This window comes from Anthonomus grandis, chromosome 22, assembly GCF_022605725.1.
Source record: "Anthonomus grandis grandis chromosome 22, icAntGran1.3, whole genome shotgun sequence".
Taxonomy (NCBI): domain Eukaryota; kingdom Metazoa; phylum Arthropoda; class Insecta; order Coleoptera; family Curculionidae; genus Anthonomus; species Anthonomus grandis.
Genome location: NC_065567.1, coordinates 11,020,378 through 11,039,703, shown reverse-complemented (window position 1 = coordinate 11,039,703; position 19,326 = coordinate 11,020,378). Strand labels below are relative to the sequence as shown.

At 31.3% G+C, this 19,326-nt stretch overlaps 1 long non-coding RNA gene across 1 annotated transcript in view; it reads left to right on the top strand.

The window, feature by feature from the left end:
- The first annotated feature begins 354 nt into the window (after window positions 1-354).
- The window catches only part of LOC126748161 (uncharacterized), a 38,185-nt gene continuing 19,213 nt past the window's right edge, over window positions 355-19,326 (top strand). Inside the window, exons 1-2 of the long non-coding RNA XR_007664647.1 lie at window positions 355-445; window positions 704-831. This is a non-coding gene — a long non-coding RNA (uncharacterized LOC126748161). The remainder of the gene's footprint in view (window positions 446-703; window positions 832-19,326) is intronic.

Below are 19,326 nucleotides of genomic sequence, written 5' to 3'. Positions count from 1 at the left end.
ATTATAGCCACCAAAGGAATTTTTTCCTCATTTAATTTCACGTGGTAAGTATAAACTTAAAATTATTGATCGAACGGATTTAGGAAGTCCGTTTATAAAAATATAGCTATTCTAAATCTATAAGTGTTTATAAAAAACCACCTCAGTTAATTATATTTAACAACATTTAATTATATTTAAAATTATTTTGGAATTTCACAGGTTTACATGATATATTTAAGATCATTTTTGTCGGTTTGTTGCAAATTAGTTACTCACACAAGCGTTCAAAAATGTAAAAACAAGCTAGTCATTCTTTTTTTCAAAAATAATTGTCCTACTTTATTTGTCTGTTGGCTAACTTTCAGAAATTTCACGTGAATATGATGGGAGTGATTAAAAACAGTAGATACATGACGCAATGGAATATTATTTTTATTTTTCTGCCTGATGTAACATATGAAGGGTATGTAAACTAAAATTATATAGCCATGAGTTTAGCTTTTCCATAAACATAGTTTCTTTCTTCTATGGAAGAAGAAAACACTGTTTAATAAAAATCTGAGACATAAAATTTATTTTAAATTTAGTTATTTCATTTTTTAGTATTCATAGTTAGTTAGTATTAATTTTTTCAATTTAAAATAGAAAGTACAGAGGTCATTGCCTACTTACTATATCAAAGGTCAACTGTAGTAGTAATTTTTTCTTTATATCCTTGTAGCAAGTATTTCCTTCCTACGAAACATAGGACAAATTTAGCTGTTCCTGCAATGAGTAATAATTAAAAAAACTAGTTATGTTGTCTGCAAGATGTCTACATTGGCAATTTTTTTTGATCCAATTAATAAGGTAAATATTTAGTAACTAGGTAGGATTGCGTAAAGACATAAGGTTAAATAAAGTGGAGGAAGTGTGTGTTATTGGCAGGTGATTCAGAATAATTATGCCAGTATATTCTTAAGTAATGTAAAAAATATTAACTGGTAACTAAAGATAAAAACTCAGAAAGTTTTAAACAAAATATTAAAATTTTAAAGAGGTAACAGTAAAATATTTATTGAAGTACGATATTTAAAAACTGGAGAATCAAACTAAAATTGTTTTTTTTTCTTTTTCTTTTTTTTTCAAAAATAATAAATCTATCAGACCCGGGGATGACTGGAAGTTCTACTCTCTGCCATGTAAATCTTACACCAGTATAAAAGAGCCGTTTACACCGGGAAATTTTAATTATAGCCTTATTTAGCGTACGAAGGATGTGCCTAAATAGAATTTATTTTAGGATTTGCTTTATGGTGCGGAATTAAAAGAAGAATACTTCACTTATTAATTTTTTATTTCTCAAAGAGTTTCGTTTCATAAATGATTTTAAAGCCACAAAAAAAAATTAATAAAAATTTGGTGTTACGATTAAAATAAAAACAAAAAAATTAAATTATATTTACATCAACTTCGGAAAGGGATACATACTATAACGGCACCTTACAGATTTGTACAAAAATAAATAAATTACATTACATAAATAAACAAACACAACTAACCGCTATTTTATTGTAGACAGTGGCTACCAGACTGACGTACGAAGGTCGCACTTCTATTAAAATATTGTGAATTAGGCTTATGCAACAACCTGATATTAACAGAATATTAAAAAAAAATAGAGTGTAATATACTTTATTAAACGGACGTAAATATATAACACAATTCATCTATAAATGTCACCGTCTTCACAAAATATCCAGCAATTGGTTCATTAAGTGCCAAAACATTAAATGGAATATATGGAATTATTAAATAGATTTACAATGCTAACATTTTCTAAAACGTCTTATTCTCTACTTTGTGAAAATATTTCAAATTAAAATATACCCAATATTTAGAAATTGGTGGATATTAAAATAATTGTTTTAAATAGCAACCAAAGGCCGATGTATTGTCAAAAAAAACCTACCAAACCAACAGAACGCCAACCTTCTTTCCATTTTTCCAACCTATTTTGAATTGCATTCCCCGCATATAATTTATTTACCTCTTTTTTTATATACCGTTTGTAGACGTTTTCTAGACCATGGTAAGTAGTACTAATTTTTCTACTAATATAATATTCCTTAGGTATTAATTTATTTAGTACCAAGTTATTTAATAATGTAGTTAAAGTAGAAAATTTTTGAATCTAAACTTTCGTCTTTATTTTAAGTCTTACAAGAAGAATATAAAACGTAGATTTAATTAACGGGATTCACGTATGTCTAAAAACTGTATGAAGTATATATACAACAGGATTATTTCTCAAATTTAATCTCTATTATTGTTACCTAGCGTGTTTTGCATCAGTTCAAATACACATGACGTAGGTAGTATGTATCGTTAGCAAATTAAGTCTGCTACGTCAGAGGATACCTGATGTTTTTATATTAGTTATTGTTAGAAGTTCTACTTGGTGATTAAAATGATAGAAGCCACTACGAATATTAGTTCAATAGATTTAGTTATTTTCCTATGTCAAAATACTTTTAATATATTATTTTAATATATATACATATATTATCACATTGTTGAATTTCCTGTTTGGATTAATAGTATTGATATAAAATTGCTTAGTGCAAAAATATATCAGGAAATAAAAACTGCATAAATTTTTTTTTAATAATAAAACAAACATAATTATTTTAATAAAAAAGGTCCCTTTGAAAGCAATAACTTGGATTAATTATTTTTTTTCCATTGCGAAAAAATTGTCAAATTACGCCTAATTCAAATATTTTATACAAAATCTTTTTATGATATAATTTGTTTTGCGCATGAATGGAGAGTTACCTAGATAAAATATTACTTATAAACGATGGTATTAAGTACGTATAATTTTGGCGAAGTGGATTTGATGAGGAAAGGTACTAATTATATCGGCCATTCAGTTATTGGCCAAATTAGATACTTGTTCATCCCATTGTTTATAAATGCGTTGAGATTTATTTTCCTAGGTCATTATGATTCTCACCAAGTCAAATAGCTTATGTATCTTAAATTGTAACTATCTGTAGAAAGTGAATAACAAGCAGTTAACCATTTCTTAGCATGTATAATTTGCCTTTAATTTTCGAATGTATTTTACAACCTTTAAGAATTTCCAGGAATTGATTTTTAGTCAAGACAAGCTTAAAAATGCAATATTTTTTGAGTTTTAGACCTTCATCACTTTTGATGTACCATTAAAAATGAAATACTAGATACATGCCTATGTTGCTGCTAGACAAAAATAGCTGGGTCTCATTCTTTCTAACTCCCTTGTATTTGCTTTGTTAGAAGCATCAGCAGCCACCTCTGATTTATTATTTTGTGAACTGTGATGTGAGTGTCTTGGGTTAGTTCTATGGCCTTACTTGTCATCTGTGTAGCCTAACTCTGACTATGGAGTGAATGTACTACTCTCATTTTGTATTAAATGTTTAGTGGATTTCAGATTTGAGGATTATTGGACCCACTCTTGACATTCTCAACTTACTTTCTTATGTTAAATGGTATGGCTGATTTTGTCTAATACTATTTATTACGGCAAAAAGTCTACCATAAAACTGAATCTTAACGTGTCGATAGCTGGAACGCTTGACTGGGTGTTGTACCTCTATATAACAATCGATATCAATTTCGATATTGTATGGTGCTCGATGGCATGTAAACCTAAAAAAATTAATATACAGTGCATCCCAAAAGTTATGTTTAAATTCATTTAAAATTCAGGGGTGTGTTCGAAAAAAAAAACGCTCGGACCCGTCGATTTTTATTTCAAGTTGCGCATTTTTGTACGTGAAGTTTGTATATACAGGGTTGGTCAAAAATAAATTACGACCATCAACTTCATTTTTTCAAATGAAAGCACCTTTTTTTTAATTTATCTTTGAATTTCGCGTGGAATTCTACGTATGTTTCATGCATCATGTCCTATACCTAAAGTCAACAGTTGTCGAAAAAAAGACGATTCAAGTAACAAATAAAAAAAGAACAAAAATTAAGTTAAATGTTCATAATGGTTGCCATTCACGGCTTGACAATATCCAAGGCGATCAATAAAGTCTCGTTGCACATTTTCAATCATTTCTGGAGTTATGGCGCGCACTTATCTCTTGAAAGAGAGAATTCGCTTCTCTCTTTCAAGTCGTCTAGATTATTTGGCCTAATAACAAATACCTTCGACTTGAGGTATCCCCACAAAAAAAAAGTCCATTGGTCTTAGGTCAGGCGACCTAGCAGAACATTCGATGGGTCCTCTCCTTCCTATCCACCGATTGGGAAAGGTTTCATCCAAAAATGTACGCACAGTGGCAGCATAGTGCGGAGGAGCGCCATCTTGCTGGAAAATTAGTTCTTCGTCAGGATAGTCTGGGTCCAATGGATTTGAAAATAAAGCTAGTAATGCTGGAACTAATTCAAATTGGAGAAAATCGAGATACACTTGTCCCGTTAAATTCTGTTCAAAGAAAAAGGGACCTATTACTCTTCCGCGCACTATTCCACATCACACATTTAGTTGTTGAGGGTACTGGGTGTTTACCTCCATCATCCAATGCGGATTTTCTGTTGCCCAATATCGACAATTTTCTCTGTTCACACTACCATTCAAACAGAACGTGGCTTCATCGGAAAAAATAATATTTGTTAGATTGCACATGTTTTGTAAGCGTTCACAAAACTTATTTCGCCTATCGAAATCGTCATCAAATAACTCTTGCACAGGAATAACTTTGTAGGGGTGATATTTGTGCTTTTTAATTATTCGGTGAACTATAGATTTCGCCATGTGTAAATTTGCCCCAATCTGCGACAGAGGAGTGCATGGATTTTCTTCCAAAGAAAGCAAAACGTCAAGTTGTTCATCTCGAGCAGGACGATCAGGATGGATTTCATTGAATAATTGAGCAGCTTCTTTTTGGGTACGTGTTCTATCACCAAACCCAACCATGTACAGAATTTCTATTTTTTCTCGTTCCGTTAACTTAACCATTGTGAAAACCGTAACTTTGCTCGTACACTTCACACTTGACAATATCTGTTTGGCGTACAACTGTCATACAGTTTCTATGAAAATACACGTTCACCAGCCAACAATAAAAAAACACGAATGAATGGAATTTTGCTCTGTATAAAAATTCTCAGAGATAAGAGTCTTTTTTTCGATAACTGTTGACTTTAAGTATAGGACATGATGCATGAAACATACGTAGAATTCCACGCGAAATTCAGAAATGAAATAAAAAAAAGGTGCTTTCATTTGAAAAAATTAAGTTGATGGTCCTAATTTAATTTTGAGCAACCCTGTATATACAAACTTCACGTACAAAAATGCGCAACTTGAAATAAAAATCGACGGATCCGAGCGTTTTTTTTTCGAACATACCCCTGAATTTTAAAAGAATTTAGACATAACCTTTGGGATGCACTGTATATAAAATTTCTCAGAATAGAGGATGCATCACAAGATCCATCTGAATTGCCCCAACTAGAGATCTTTTGACTCTATTGAACCTTTCGGCCCTGGATCTTGCAATATAATTCGACGCCATACGGATTGCGTACAGGGTATAGGGAAAAAAGGCGGTGACACCGGTCATGTTAAAATATCGTCACAGGTCATAAAGAACCTTTCCTTTTGATGGTACCTATATGGCACCTGCAAAAGATGGCAGATTTGGTGGCGAAAGCCACCTTGATAAGGTGAGCCATATGACAGGCAAAGGAGTGTAGCAGGATTCTAATAGGTCCATTCATCCATTATGTTCATTAGTAAACAAAGGGACAATAATAACAAATATATAGATGGCCCTAGAATAAACGATAGAGCGAGTGCAGGTTTCAAGTCAAAACCTATTTACCGGTAGGGCCTAATCGCTGGAAGAATACTAGTGTTTTCCAAGATGAAGTATTAGTTGTGTTAAAATTTGGACAGAAAACTTTAAATTACGTACATCGCAATATAATCGCCTTAAGCTGCTCGGGCAACAGAGGCATCATTAAGGCCATTAGGTCATAAAGATGAGCTCCAAGTTGGTAGTGGAATGTATTATAGTCCTAGAGAACCTAGTAAAGTAGGGCTACTGGATTAAGCTTATCTAGATGCCTGGTCAGTCAAGATATGCTGGTAGCAACAAAGCGAAATGCCTTATGCGACTGGGATTCATAAAACTACCAGTAGGCCCCAAAGTGCAGCTATCGCGTCATTAAAGGGTCCGCTTTACGCAAGACCTCCGTAGATAAACGTAAGCATCTGACATGACGCTAGGGCACACATTATTGTACCCGCCGCTTGTCACATCAGACAATTGAGCCTAACGAGAAGCGAAATCCGTGCTAATGACGGATCTTTTAACTAAATACTGCCACTTTAAACCTCTCTCACATATGCGATTCGTACGTGCGAGGCTATATACATCTGTGGCTTTTCTAAATAGCTTAAAGCTATCTAGTATCCCTCACTGGTGCATGACTGATTCATCAGGAGACTTATATGCACAATAGCACCCTTCATGTCCATTTAGACCTAAAAAGACATACTATATCATAGGATGTAACAAAATAGTGTAACGATGTTGGTAACGCTCCAAATATCACCTATTCTTCGTCGGACATACCGCACGACATCTCTGGAGACACGTGAAAGGTTAGCGGAATTTCTGGAGCCATGGTCTAGCGACAATTTAAAGCAGTAAATCTATCTATTTCATAATGTGAATTGCAATTCAAAGAAGTAACGATTTTAATTTTGGTTATGATTTTATTTTATAATCTGAGCTTCCCGCATGTCATCTCTTACTGTTGTGTTATAGTCGTTGGAAAAATTAAAAATTTAATTTATTAACTCTTGCAAATGGAAAGTTTAAAGTTACTAAAAATTTGCAAAACTCTGTCGGGCCTTTTTGAGTTCGATTATCTTTAAGCGAATTTTTAACACTTTTTTTTAAATGTAGATTATAACCCTTGCAAAAGTATGTCAATCAGACTTATTGTGGACGTGATAGCAATAATTATGGAGAATTAATTAATATATGTGAGGTATGAAATGAGAGAAAAATGAAGGTACCATTGATTGGACATTAACATTGTTGATTAACATTGTATCATTGGTTGCTGATTCATTTCTTCTATATACACTTGTCCTGTCCGTCACTCCCGTTACCCGCCGGTATTCTCGCGATACTTTTGATAAAGTTTAACGAGATTGATTACTCTGATTGCTCTCTTACTATTGATTAATCTCATTAAGTACTAGTAAATTATACACCAAAATACGCAAATGCACACGAATCGTTCCTTTTTTGTACTACTAGTTCTCCACTTCTTAATACTCGTCCATTTTCACAAGAGAATGGGAATTTTGGTGTTAGTGAGCAGACAAGCTTTTAAATATAGGAGTTATTCAAAATTTACTTGGAGAATTATAAGAACATTCAAATAATGCTATTGCCATTACTGAACACTTATTATTTATTTTGAATCTGACTACCAAACTAAACAAAAACAACTACGAACCAAATGATATTGCATATTAACCTTTGATATAGGTATTTCAAAATTACAATATTTATTCTTCTCATGTTATTAAATGAAAATTAAGTAAAAGTCAAGTCAAAAGGAACTGTGTTTCATATAGTAATTCCTGAGTGAAAACATCAGTTATAAACGAAACAACTCTCTCATTTGTATATTGTTTCTAATTGTATAGGTATATGAAGATTAGTATAATAATTATGAAAAAGATCTTACTATAAATCATAATTACATTTAAATTTAACATGTTTTTATCAATATGTTATGCGAAAAAAAATTCGAAATATTTCATTTTAAGTAATAAAAAATAAATACATTATGAACGAGATTTGAGATCTTTCTATAAAGGTACATGACAACATTTTATTTTGGTTATATTTTAAATAACTACAAATTATTTAAATATATCCAAGATACTATTTATTTTTAGTAAATATTGAAATAGCAAATAAATAGTATAATTATGATACTAAATTATATGATGTCTCAGCTACGTGAAATGGCAAAAGTTCTTAGCAACTGGGTATTTGTTATTTATTTATTTTAGTGGTTATCCCTGTAAAAGAGCATTTTTTCAAGAGCAAACACTGCTCGTGTATTTAAAATATTATACTAGATTATTTAATTTTAGAAAACATAGAAACTATTATTATTATCAAAAAAATTAATTTGAGTACATAATTTCTTTAGCATCGGGCAAATTGTCAAAACATTAAATTAATCTGTTTTGCCATTCGTCCTATAATAAATAGAGCTATATATCCGTTGCAAATCCAAGCACTTACAAAGTTATATTTATTACTTTCATCGTGGACAAAACACAGCACGAAGCCATACATATTTACCTATTCTAATTACTAATCAAAATCAGTATGCATATAAATGCTTTATGCTCTTCATTCATAACTTCATATAGAAGCCTCTTTTACTCATTCTCTTGTAAACAGCATTAGATGAGTTCTCAAATATAGAAATATAGTTAAACGGTTTCTGGTTAATATTTAACACTAATAAGGTTCTAATATGTGGCACTTTTATAACCTAGTTAGTTATTAATAATGATGCGTAATTAAGCTTCAAGGGTTAAAAGGTTAAAGCTTTCAGCTAATAAACTAATTCTCTACAAAAGGCAATAAAAATAAAGTTTTTGACGAAACAGGACAGATTATAGAGTATGGTGTAGATAAAGATCGGATAGATTCGTCGTGATTCGTGGCTGATCGATCTAGCGTTATTGCCATCTGTTAAGAGTATGTTCTTGGAACTGAAATAATTCGGGCTTTGGGCACAGATGTAAATAGCTCATTACATCTGTGCTTTGGGTTTATTAGTGTTCTTTTCAAGTTTTATCTACATTCAGATTATGCGTTTAAAATCCATAAATGAAATTATGAAAAGCCTCATTCTGTTTCATTAGCTGCATTTTGACAGTTCATGTTACATTTACACTCGTGGGTGCAAAATATTCCTTCATTTTTACAGGCACATTTATTAGTGTTGCAATTTTTTTCATTGCAAAAAAGATGTAATAATGATCTGATATCATCGGAAACAGGTGCTTTGTTTGAAAATTTTGGCACAAGGATATTGTTTTCTCGCACCCAGCCATAATTCGTAGGATCCATTTTATTCAACATACCAATGTGGCTTTGAATCCAAATTTTTACCTGGAAATAATACCTTAAAGAGAAAAATATGTCAATTAGAGGATTAAAAAATGCAGAATTAATATAGTTAATACCTTTGAACATGTAGACAAAATGCATCTTCAGTTGGCGGAATCTCTTTTGCTGATTTTTTTGTTTCTTGCGTCAATTTCAACCTAATCTCATTAAGGTTCTGACACTTTTCCCTGTGATATAAGTACGAGATAAATGTTCTTGCCTTTTATAAGCTTTCGCTTAACGAAACCTTTCCAAATTCATCCAAGTTAATTTTAATAATATTGCGAAAATAAATGCCTCAAGCAGAATTTTTTCCAATTTTATAAAAGGAACTCGTTGTGTCACAGCCCGTCAAAGCATGGAGAGCTGGCAAACCATCACATATTTTTTTCCCAACGTATTCGCAATCGCATGAACTGCAATATTTTTTTTTTATTTCATACTTTTGTGCTGTGACACTTTTCCATATATATTTTCTTTAATTTTAAGTTGTCGTTATTCCAATAATAATAAAGTAACAATTTCGTGTTTGTGACCCAATATCTTCAATATTGCGGAGGGTTGTTGGGTGGGGTCAGAAATAAAACAGAAACCTGTTTACCTAGTGTCGACGTTTCGACTTATATTAAGTCATCCTCAAGACACTGAAATGGATTCAAGTAATTACAGAGATAAAACAAAGTAATTTCAAGTACATAAAAAACACTATTAAAATAAATGTTCTTTAAGTTACAAAAATTAAAACAACAAAAAACAAAAACCACGACACAGTTAAAATTACATTCAGGTACAATCCGTTAAAAAAAAATTTTATAAAAAAAAAACAGTATAAAATTATTTTTTTTTTTTTTTTTATATACATTACACCTCTTACCTAAGTCTAGGTTTCTTAAGTTATAATTAAAATAGGAGCGTAGAATTATTTTTAACATGGGTTAAATTGTAGGTGTTATTGTGGGCAAACTAGAATCAACAATAAGCCAAGAAACAAATGTTTTTATTCTTCCGAGCGTTTATTTATTTAATTTTTATGATTCAATGTTATGTTGATAAGTTAAGGATTAGTAGATAAGGAAGATGTATGTATCTATACGTTCAAAACCAGAAACTTAATTTGTTAATACACTGTGTGATCTAAATTTGGGGCATACACTCTTTGACAAAAATAAATTTTATGTTTTAGTTTTATCTTTTTGGTAGTAAATTAATTAAATTATAGTAACTTGAATTTAGATCATCGGTGTCTTGTTTTTTATTTATGCTTTTTTTATACTTTTTTATATTAACCATTTCTAGTAAAATTCTTTTTTTATAATTTGATTCTCTGCCAATGATCTGAGTGCTGTTAAAATCAAATTGGTGTTGTTGATTGAAGGAGTGTTCTGCTAGAGCAGTCTTCCCAGATGCTGCGTAGTTCGTTGGTTTTACGCTTCTTTCGTGTTTGCTAATTCTGGTTTTTAAGTACCTGCCCGTTTGACCCACATACAGACCTTGATAATCAGAACAGGGTATTTTATAAACCACGCCACTTTGTAACTCATTTGGTGTTTTATCTTTGAGTTTTGAGAAGTATTTGTTGATGGTATTTTCATTTTTGAACGCTATTCTGACTTCATCATCAGAAACAACTCCTGATAGCCTTTCAGACAAACCTTTGACATAAGGAATTTTTGCAAATTTATGGTTTTGGTTTTCTTTGACTTTAATAGGTGTAGGGTTGTTGTTTAGGATTTTGTTTAATAGTTTATGAGGAAAATTGTTTTTTAGTAAAATATCTTTAATTTTGTTAACATTTTTTTTTATGAAAACTGGAGTGAGATAAGGCTATTGCGCGGGATTTTAGGTTGCTAATTATGTTTAATTTTTGTTTAAATGAGTGATTTGATTGGTAGTTAAGAAATCTCTCAGAGAAAGTGGGTTTGTGATACCAATCAGTGATGATTGTATTATCTTCTGTTCTGATTAATAGAATGTCTAGAAATGGAAGTTTGTTATTTGTTTCACACTCTATAGTGAACTGTAATTTAGGGTGGAAACTGTTAAATGTACTTTTTATGTTTTCTATTTCAGTTTTTGGAATACACGTGGCAATGTCGTCAACGAATCTTTCTTGAGGATGACTTAATATAAGTCGAAACGTCGACATTTAGGTAAACAGGTTTCTGTTTTATTTCTGACCCCACCCAACAACCCTCCGCAATATAATTTTAGATGTCGAATAATTTTCATTAAGAAGGTGAAAGATTAACCTAGTGTCTGCCTCTTAATGATTGCACCGTAAAACAGGGTCCTCCATATTCGTAGAATTTGATATCTAAAATAAAAAATTATATTGCACTTTTGCATTGATTAACCACGTTAACTTTTATACCTTTACACAAGAATTTCCATCTTAAAGACCTCCTGCAACTATTATTTCTTTCTTTGCTGGTAGCTTTCTCGCAGAAGCAGTCAGATGCTGTGTTATAAACTTTATTAGTGATATTTTGTTCGTCGTAGACTTTAAAAAATTTCGAAAATTTGGAACATTTCTCGAGCCAATTATAGCATATGTACCTACTTTCATTTCCTCCCTATGCGGTCTTTCCAAAGCTTTTATAGAGTCCTCTATATCATATCTATCAAATATGAGCGTTATTGTGTGGCATCGTTCATTTTCCTTTAATATCAACAAAAGTTTTTTCACCACAATATCGGCAATATCTTCAGACTTTTTAAATGATCTTTCATTTAATTCCTGGAGAAGCACCATTCCGTCGATAAGATATGATTCGATCGCTTTTGGTGGCTCATACAAAATATCAGAAAAGCTTTCAAGTTTGTTAGCTTAATCGGATTTTGTAGTTTTTCTCATTGTGCTGTCTTCATGAAAAAGCGATGTAGGAATAGGTATTAGCTCGTAAGAGAGGATGTTGGAAAAGTCAAGATTTTTGTATTGAGCAGCACTAACGATTCTGCGAAACATAAATTCTGGATTGATGATTTGTTGCTTTTCACCTTTCTTATATTTAATGTTATCAAAGACAAATGTTTTAACTTGATCGCACGGTATGGCTTTCCAGAAACTAACATCGCAGTAAATCGTTAGCCTATCTCCTACAAACTTCTTATTGCTTAATGATGCCTTTTCTTTAAAATTTAAAAGTCCTTGCTGTACAACTTCAGATGCGATTTTTCCAGTGGTAATATGTATTAGATCATTCGTAAAGTGTTCATTATCAAAAGGGTTAACCCATGTGGATGCTATTAGAGTTAATATTTTTTGAATATCCTCATCTTCTCTGATTTTTTCAGATAATCCATAGCATTTATTTGACTTTGAATTAAGTATTAAATTTTCTACCTTGTTAGAGTATTCACCCATTAAATGTCGAGTAATTAACCATCTTCTTAAAGTATGCTAATTTTTTGTAAATCCTATTACTAGTGGCCCGTTTAAAGTTATTAATTGGCGGTATTAATACTCGTAGATTACGACCAAAACTAAAAGTCGGCATATAAGAATTTTTTGTAAAAAATATTGCAAATTAAAATATTTTTTAGGTCTCATAAAGTTATACCAAAATATTGGGTCTCTCATTAAAACGACGTCTTTAGAGCGCTCCGCCACCCGCCTATCTAGCATTTTCTTCTTCGGAAGAAAAAATAAAACGTTAACTTGTTTAAGAAATTAATCATATTTTTATCCTTTAAGCATCAATATGCCAACAGATTTTTTTATTATAATTGTACCTAATTTTTAAAAGTAATTTGTAATAGTGTAAAAGCACGCCTCTAGTATAGATAACTTAATAAAAGTATTTTGGTGTTAATTATTAAAATATACTCAAATACTTTTAAATGCATATTTTAAAATGTTCTCGCTTTTTTCTTGGTTCTTATTTTAACAAAAATGAATCTCATCTAATCTGTTTTCTGCTTTATATAAATGTATCGATTTCTAGCTATTAGAAGTTTAAATAAACTAACCGAAATGTATGTATATGTCATAAGTTGCCAAAAGCTATTTTAATGTGGTTAGCTACTATATTTGTAATTAGTAGTATTTTTTCTTTCCAAACCTATTTTTTATTTTTATTTTTAGTTTTAAATTAAGACTATTGTCAGCTTCTAAAAGAAATGCTAAAATATCTGTTTAGTTGTAATGATATTCTAGCATATTTTTTCTATTATATCTATTGGTTAATCATTGTTTTAATCAGAATTTTTAAAACAGATTTTATCTGGATAAGTGTAATCTATAAACTTATGAATAATGCTGAGTAAAGATCACCTTAACTAAGATCATTAAGGTCAAAGGTGTAGTGGAGAAAATCGAGTTTAAAATTAAATTTTATCTAAAATGATAAATCATCAGACGCTATTAAATTTTACGAAATCATAAAACGACTTGCTGCATATCCCAGCTATGTTGAACATATTTGGTATATTAATAAATATATATTCTTACATAAGTAAGTCTTTATATAAATCTGTGCATATGAAATTCTTAGAAATCTTCATTTTGAGTATAAAATTTAACATGAAGCTGTTGTTTTAATCAACAGGATCATTAGCAAGAATCAATGCATTAATTTTGAGATTTAATGACGGGGAAATTCACAAAATAATACTAGCAAAAAATTAAATTAAAGTAAAAAATGTATTTAGTATACCAAATTAATAAAATTTTAAAAGCCATTAAAAAAATACACTACTTAAATAGTCTGATGAAGCTGTTACTATGTAACATAAAACCATAATTTTTATTAAATGAGGACCCTTTTTTTAGTTCAGCTATGAATGCTAGAACTCCTATGTCCATACAGGTTTGACTAACAAAAGTTGCATAGTGTTGGGGAACAGGAACTTAAGCCGCTTTTACACGGGCAATTTTTTGGGCAATTATTGCTCGGCCACTCAATTGATCAATCTGGAGCAATTAATGGAGCAACATCTAGCAAGTTTATTAAATTACGGCAATTATTTCGGTAATATTGCTCCATATATATATTGCTTAATGTCGCCGAGACGAATTGCCGAATATCCGCTGGACATGGAAATTTAAGTCAATTTTATTTTGTATCTCGCTTTCACATATTTATTTTTTGGCTTAACGTCTCGCTTCCACTACGAGAGCGAGGTGCCAGGCGTGCATGCGGGTTTTTTTTTGGTACAATCATTTATTTTTAACAAGAATTTTTATTATTTGTGTATATGTGATTGCACGTGGTTCATAGTAAAATGGCTTGGAGTAATGAAAAGATTATTAACTTTATTGATGCAGTTCATTTACGTAATTGCTTGTGGGACAACAAAAGTTCTGACTTCGGCAAAGATCGCTTGCTTAAAAAAGATGAATGGACGTCTATTGGCCTGCAGTTTGAAATTTCCCACGACGAGGCAGCAAAAAAATTTAAAAACTTGCGCACATACTTTAATAATGAGTTAAAAAAATTAGAGAAGAAGCAAAAAAGCGACAGTGGCGCTTATCAAGAAAGCAATTGGTTTGCTTTTAAAAGCTTAAGTTTTTTAAAAGGCACAGATGAAGCTGATTCAGGACTAGAAACAGAAACACAATCAGAGGTAAGTAAATTTATTCAATTTTAATTTAAATAACCCTATTGCTAATTAAAGAACACGTATAAAAAAATGTATGGAATTTTAAATGTGTGAATATAAATAGTATTCAGGGTGATGCTCAGGAACTCTACCAACAAACTTCACAGGGAGATTCTGCAGCAAAAAAATAAGATTGTTTTTTACAAAATGTATGTCCTAAACTGTTTTTTTTTTATTTTTAACACCATGTAGATCCGAAAGTAAGACGTTTAGGACATACATTCATAAAAAAAAATTCTTATTTTTTGTTGGAGAATTAAACCTCGTAAAGTTTGTCGGTTGAGTTTCTGGACACCTTGTATAGTAAAAATCTATTAAAAAAATTACAAATAAGCAGATTGCCAAGGAACACTTCCGTGTTCGGACATAAACATAAATTCGTCTCTATTTAGTTTTACTAATGTAGACGCATTTCTTGGACGTCTTTCTAAATTGGTTAAATCGTCAGGATTTTAATTTTGTCTCCACTGCCCAGGTATAATGGTGTCAGAATCGGTATCTTCCATATCAAACATTGCAGTTGGTGTGTATAATTGCCGCGCCCGCTTGTTTCGTCGTAAAAAATTATGCAAATAACAAGTAGCCAAAGTTGCACATTTAACTGTCTCAACTTCAAGATCAATACTTGTGTGGAAAATTCGAAATACTGAACTTAATAGTCCAAAAACGTTCTCTGCGTGCTCTCGATATTCTATAATTACACACTCTTTTTGGAGATCCTTTGTTTAAATCGCACGGATAAGGTTTTATAATCTTTTCGGAAAGCGGAAATGTATCATCCGCTACCAAAACATAAGGAGTGTTCCTTTCTCGGCCTGGTAGTGGCTCCGCTGGTGGAATGGGTAATGTTTTATCGAAAATAGCTTTCCCAAATATTGTGTTGGAAAAAACTCCTCCATCAGATATTCTACCTTGGCATCAAACAAAACAATGCTATGAAATTTTTTGTAGTTAAAAAAATGACTGCCACTTTTATTAGGGCACTTTATTCGGATATGCTTTCCGTCTATAGAACCTAAACAATGTGGGAAGTTTCAAATCTCTTGATATACTTTTCCATTCCTGAGCGCTTGTAGGCAACTGTAAAAAAAAGAAATTATTTATTTTTAGGTGGAAACAGTTGCAGATAGTATGAAGACGGATGAAATGAATAGCCCCTATTTGCTACCACCCTCGCAGTCAAATGGTGCAAATAAGAAAAAACGCACTGAAGATAATCGTCACCAAGAAGCTTGTGAAGTTATGGACCTTGTTAAACAGAAAATTTCTACTAAATCACTAGCCTTTGGAGAGCATGTAAACCAGAAACTTCTTACATACAACCTGCACGTGCGCAACTAGGTAGAATTTAAAATTTCTCAAATTTTATATGAGGCTGATATGGGCTATTTTGACGAAAAAAATATTAGAATGCAAAAATCATCCTCTATGTCATTACAAGTTTCTGCAAAGCGCCAGCAAATAGATTCTCCAGCTTCTTCGCCTCTTTCCTACATAAATATTCCTTCTCCTAGTCCTACATCGGCATCGGTTTACCAGAATAGTGACTCGAACCTTTCTTCTGGTCAAAAGTTTCACCAACCCAGAACTACTCCTTCAACAGGTGGAAATTTATTTGGGTCTTAGCGGAAAAATAATGTCTTAATGGTTAGAACAATCACAAATATGGACGACAATAGTACTGCCATGGAGTACATAACCGATTAAATTAAAAAAAAAACAATTCTGGTCCAATTAATTCCCTCTCCCTTTACCCCTAATTCAGACAGCAATATTACATTTATTTAAACAACAATACAATATGATATATCAGTTAACCTTTAAGTAGTATTAACATAACTATTGTATTTTCAAGTGTATTTTTTATTTAAATTTTTTATATCGTATTATTTTAATTATTTAGTAATTACTGGTAATATAGTAATATAAAAAATTTAAAAAAGCCTAAAAAAATATTTTATATTGATTTTCGATTTTTTATCTAGTCTCATGATAGATTTGATTAGAGTAACTTCGCGCACGCGACTACTTAAAAGTTAACAACAATGAAAAGTATACCAACCTTTATATATCCACGAAGAACATCTGCAATAGCTCTGTATACCGTAGGTAGAAACAGTGCAATGCAAGAATCGGAAATTCGAAACAGATACATTAAACTTTTGTAGGAATCTCCAGTAGCCAAAAATCGGAGGGTTAAGGCAAGTTTCGTCGATGCAGAAATTGAGTCTCTCATATTGGTCGTCTGCTTCGTAATTAGTGGGCTGACTTTATTTAAAAGAATTTCAAAATCACTTCGGGACATTCGAGTAAAGTTTTTAAATAAAAGATCGTCCAATTCATAACACAATGAAGAATGTTTTCGTCTTGCTAAAAAGGATCGCACCCAAATACGTCTGTTTCTTTTCTTTTGTTTTTGGCTTAAGATAACAAAAGCGCTACAAGCCGCCGCTGCTAGAGAATCAACGTCCAATGCCAGCGATAGTTTTCAACTAAACTGGTCGTGTATGAATTTATTGCTAGTTTCTTGGAGTTGCGTCATATCGCTCAATATTGTTGCTGCAGAGCATTTTTTAAAATTGAAACTTGTTGCCATTGCCGAAATTGCTTTCTATTTCCGAAAGTAAAATTGACCAATATTGCCTAAAATTGAGCAATTTTAATTGCCCGTGTAAGGGCACCTTTAGAAGCTATTAAAAATGAGCAAAATTTACATCTTCCCTATGTATCCTTTTAGTTATTTCATAAGACATATTTGCAACATCAATTGAATTGAAATGCGAGATATTAAATAAATAATAATGTGTGAATATTTATATTATCATGAGAATGAGGATAATTATTAGAATAATTTATAACATCTAAATTCCTATAAGAGTGACGTTCTGAGAGAACTCTTTGTGACTTGACTATTTGATATTTCATTAAACCAGTTAATAACATGATTTAAGGAAGATGATACTTTTGATATTATCAAGTAATACATTACAGCTTTAAATATTCTTATATTTTTATAGGAAAATCAACCATATTATAAGTATATAGTAGTATATAGTAGTAGTATAAGTATAGTAGTAGTATTATAAGTTATAGTAAATTAAAAAGTTTAAATTTATTCATATGTTATCTTTAAAGACAACAACTAAATGAATCACCTGATTCATGGTTACGTATGCAGTTCTTGCTTTCCATATAGTTATATTTATCGGGTCGCGAGATGTAACGTAAACTCTTATCTATTTTACGTGCTCTTTGACGAGTCTGATGAAATTTTGCAAAATATTACACATTATAAGTAGGTGTGTTATTATTATAGGTAGGTGTGTCAGGCTATAATATGACGATTTAATCCAATTTCTGAATTTTAGTGTGTAAGATGATGAAGTTAATTTACACTAAGTTTTTTTTTAATTTAATTTAAAACTTGTTCAAGAACTAGAAACTAACTTTTCTCTAAATGCTAGAAATGCTTTTTTTTCTACTACTATACTCAAACTATCTAATTTACATAGTCTCCAAGGTTTATAAAGCTTAAACAGTAAAGTAAATAATCCTTTTTACGCAGTAGCATATAATTATAATTTAAATGTCAATTAAATCTGATATTTTTTTGACATGTAATTTATAATTTGTCAAAATATGACAGTAGTACAGATATCAGCCATACCAAATATGTTTTGCCTCGACCATATTAAAAAAAAAACTTTTAAGAGGCAAGAAATAGGAATGAGGAAAATAATGAATATAATACAAGTACTACTATACCAGTATAATACCGGTGGCATCGTGAGCAAATGCATGTTCACCATGTGAACGTGTGATCTCAGGTTCGAATTCTGTTAAGGGTCTGCTTGTTTTTGTTTGTCTTTACAAAAAAAATTAAAATTGATCTGGCTAGAAGTCGATAAAACGATTCGAGTCCATTGTAATTGAGGAAGAAGAAGAAGTTAGGGTTCCATCGATTTGTGTGGACAATAACTTTACACGCGTACAATGTAGCTTCACACATTTATTTTTAGTAGATTTCCATCACAACTAATATAGTTTCACAGCTTGGGAGTGGTTTTCATTGTCTCACTAATATCTTTTCAATGGGAATCATATTTCAGGCCAGCCCCATGAAACTTATTCGCCAAAGCTGAATTTCGGGCGGCGGCCATCTTAGGGTGACTTGACATTAGGAAAATTTCACAGTAGTGATGCTAGTGACAGTCTTGACAATGACAATTTTTTAATTCGACGAATTTTTTCTTTTTACTTTTGGTTTTGGAATAACCTTGCCTCGTGTGTCAAGAAAAGTTTACTGAAATTAATCGCTTTTAATTTACCGTAATTTCTACTTTCAAGTTTTGTTTTTTGTGAAAAGGTATAGAATTTGGAATGGGGTAAGTTTTCAAGACATAAGGTTCCTTGGTGACCTAAATGAATGGAAAAAACATGAGCTAGTAAGAATATTTAGATACTTAAAAATTATTAGTTATTTAAAAGTTTACCGGTATTTGTTTTGAGAATGTATTCATTTCATTTTATTTATTTTTAT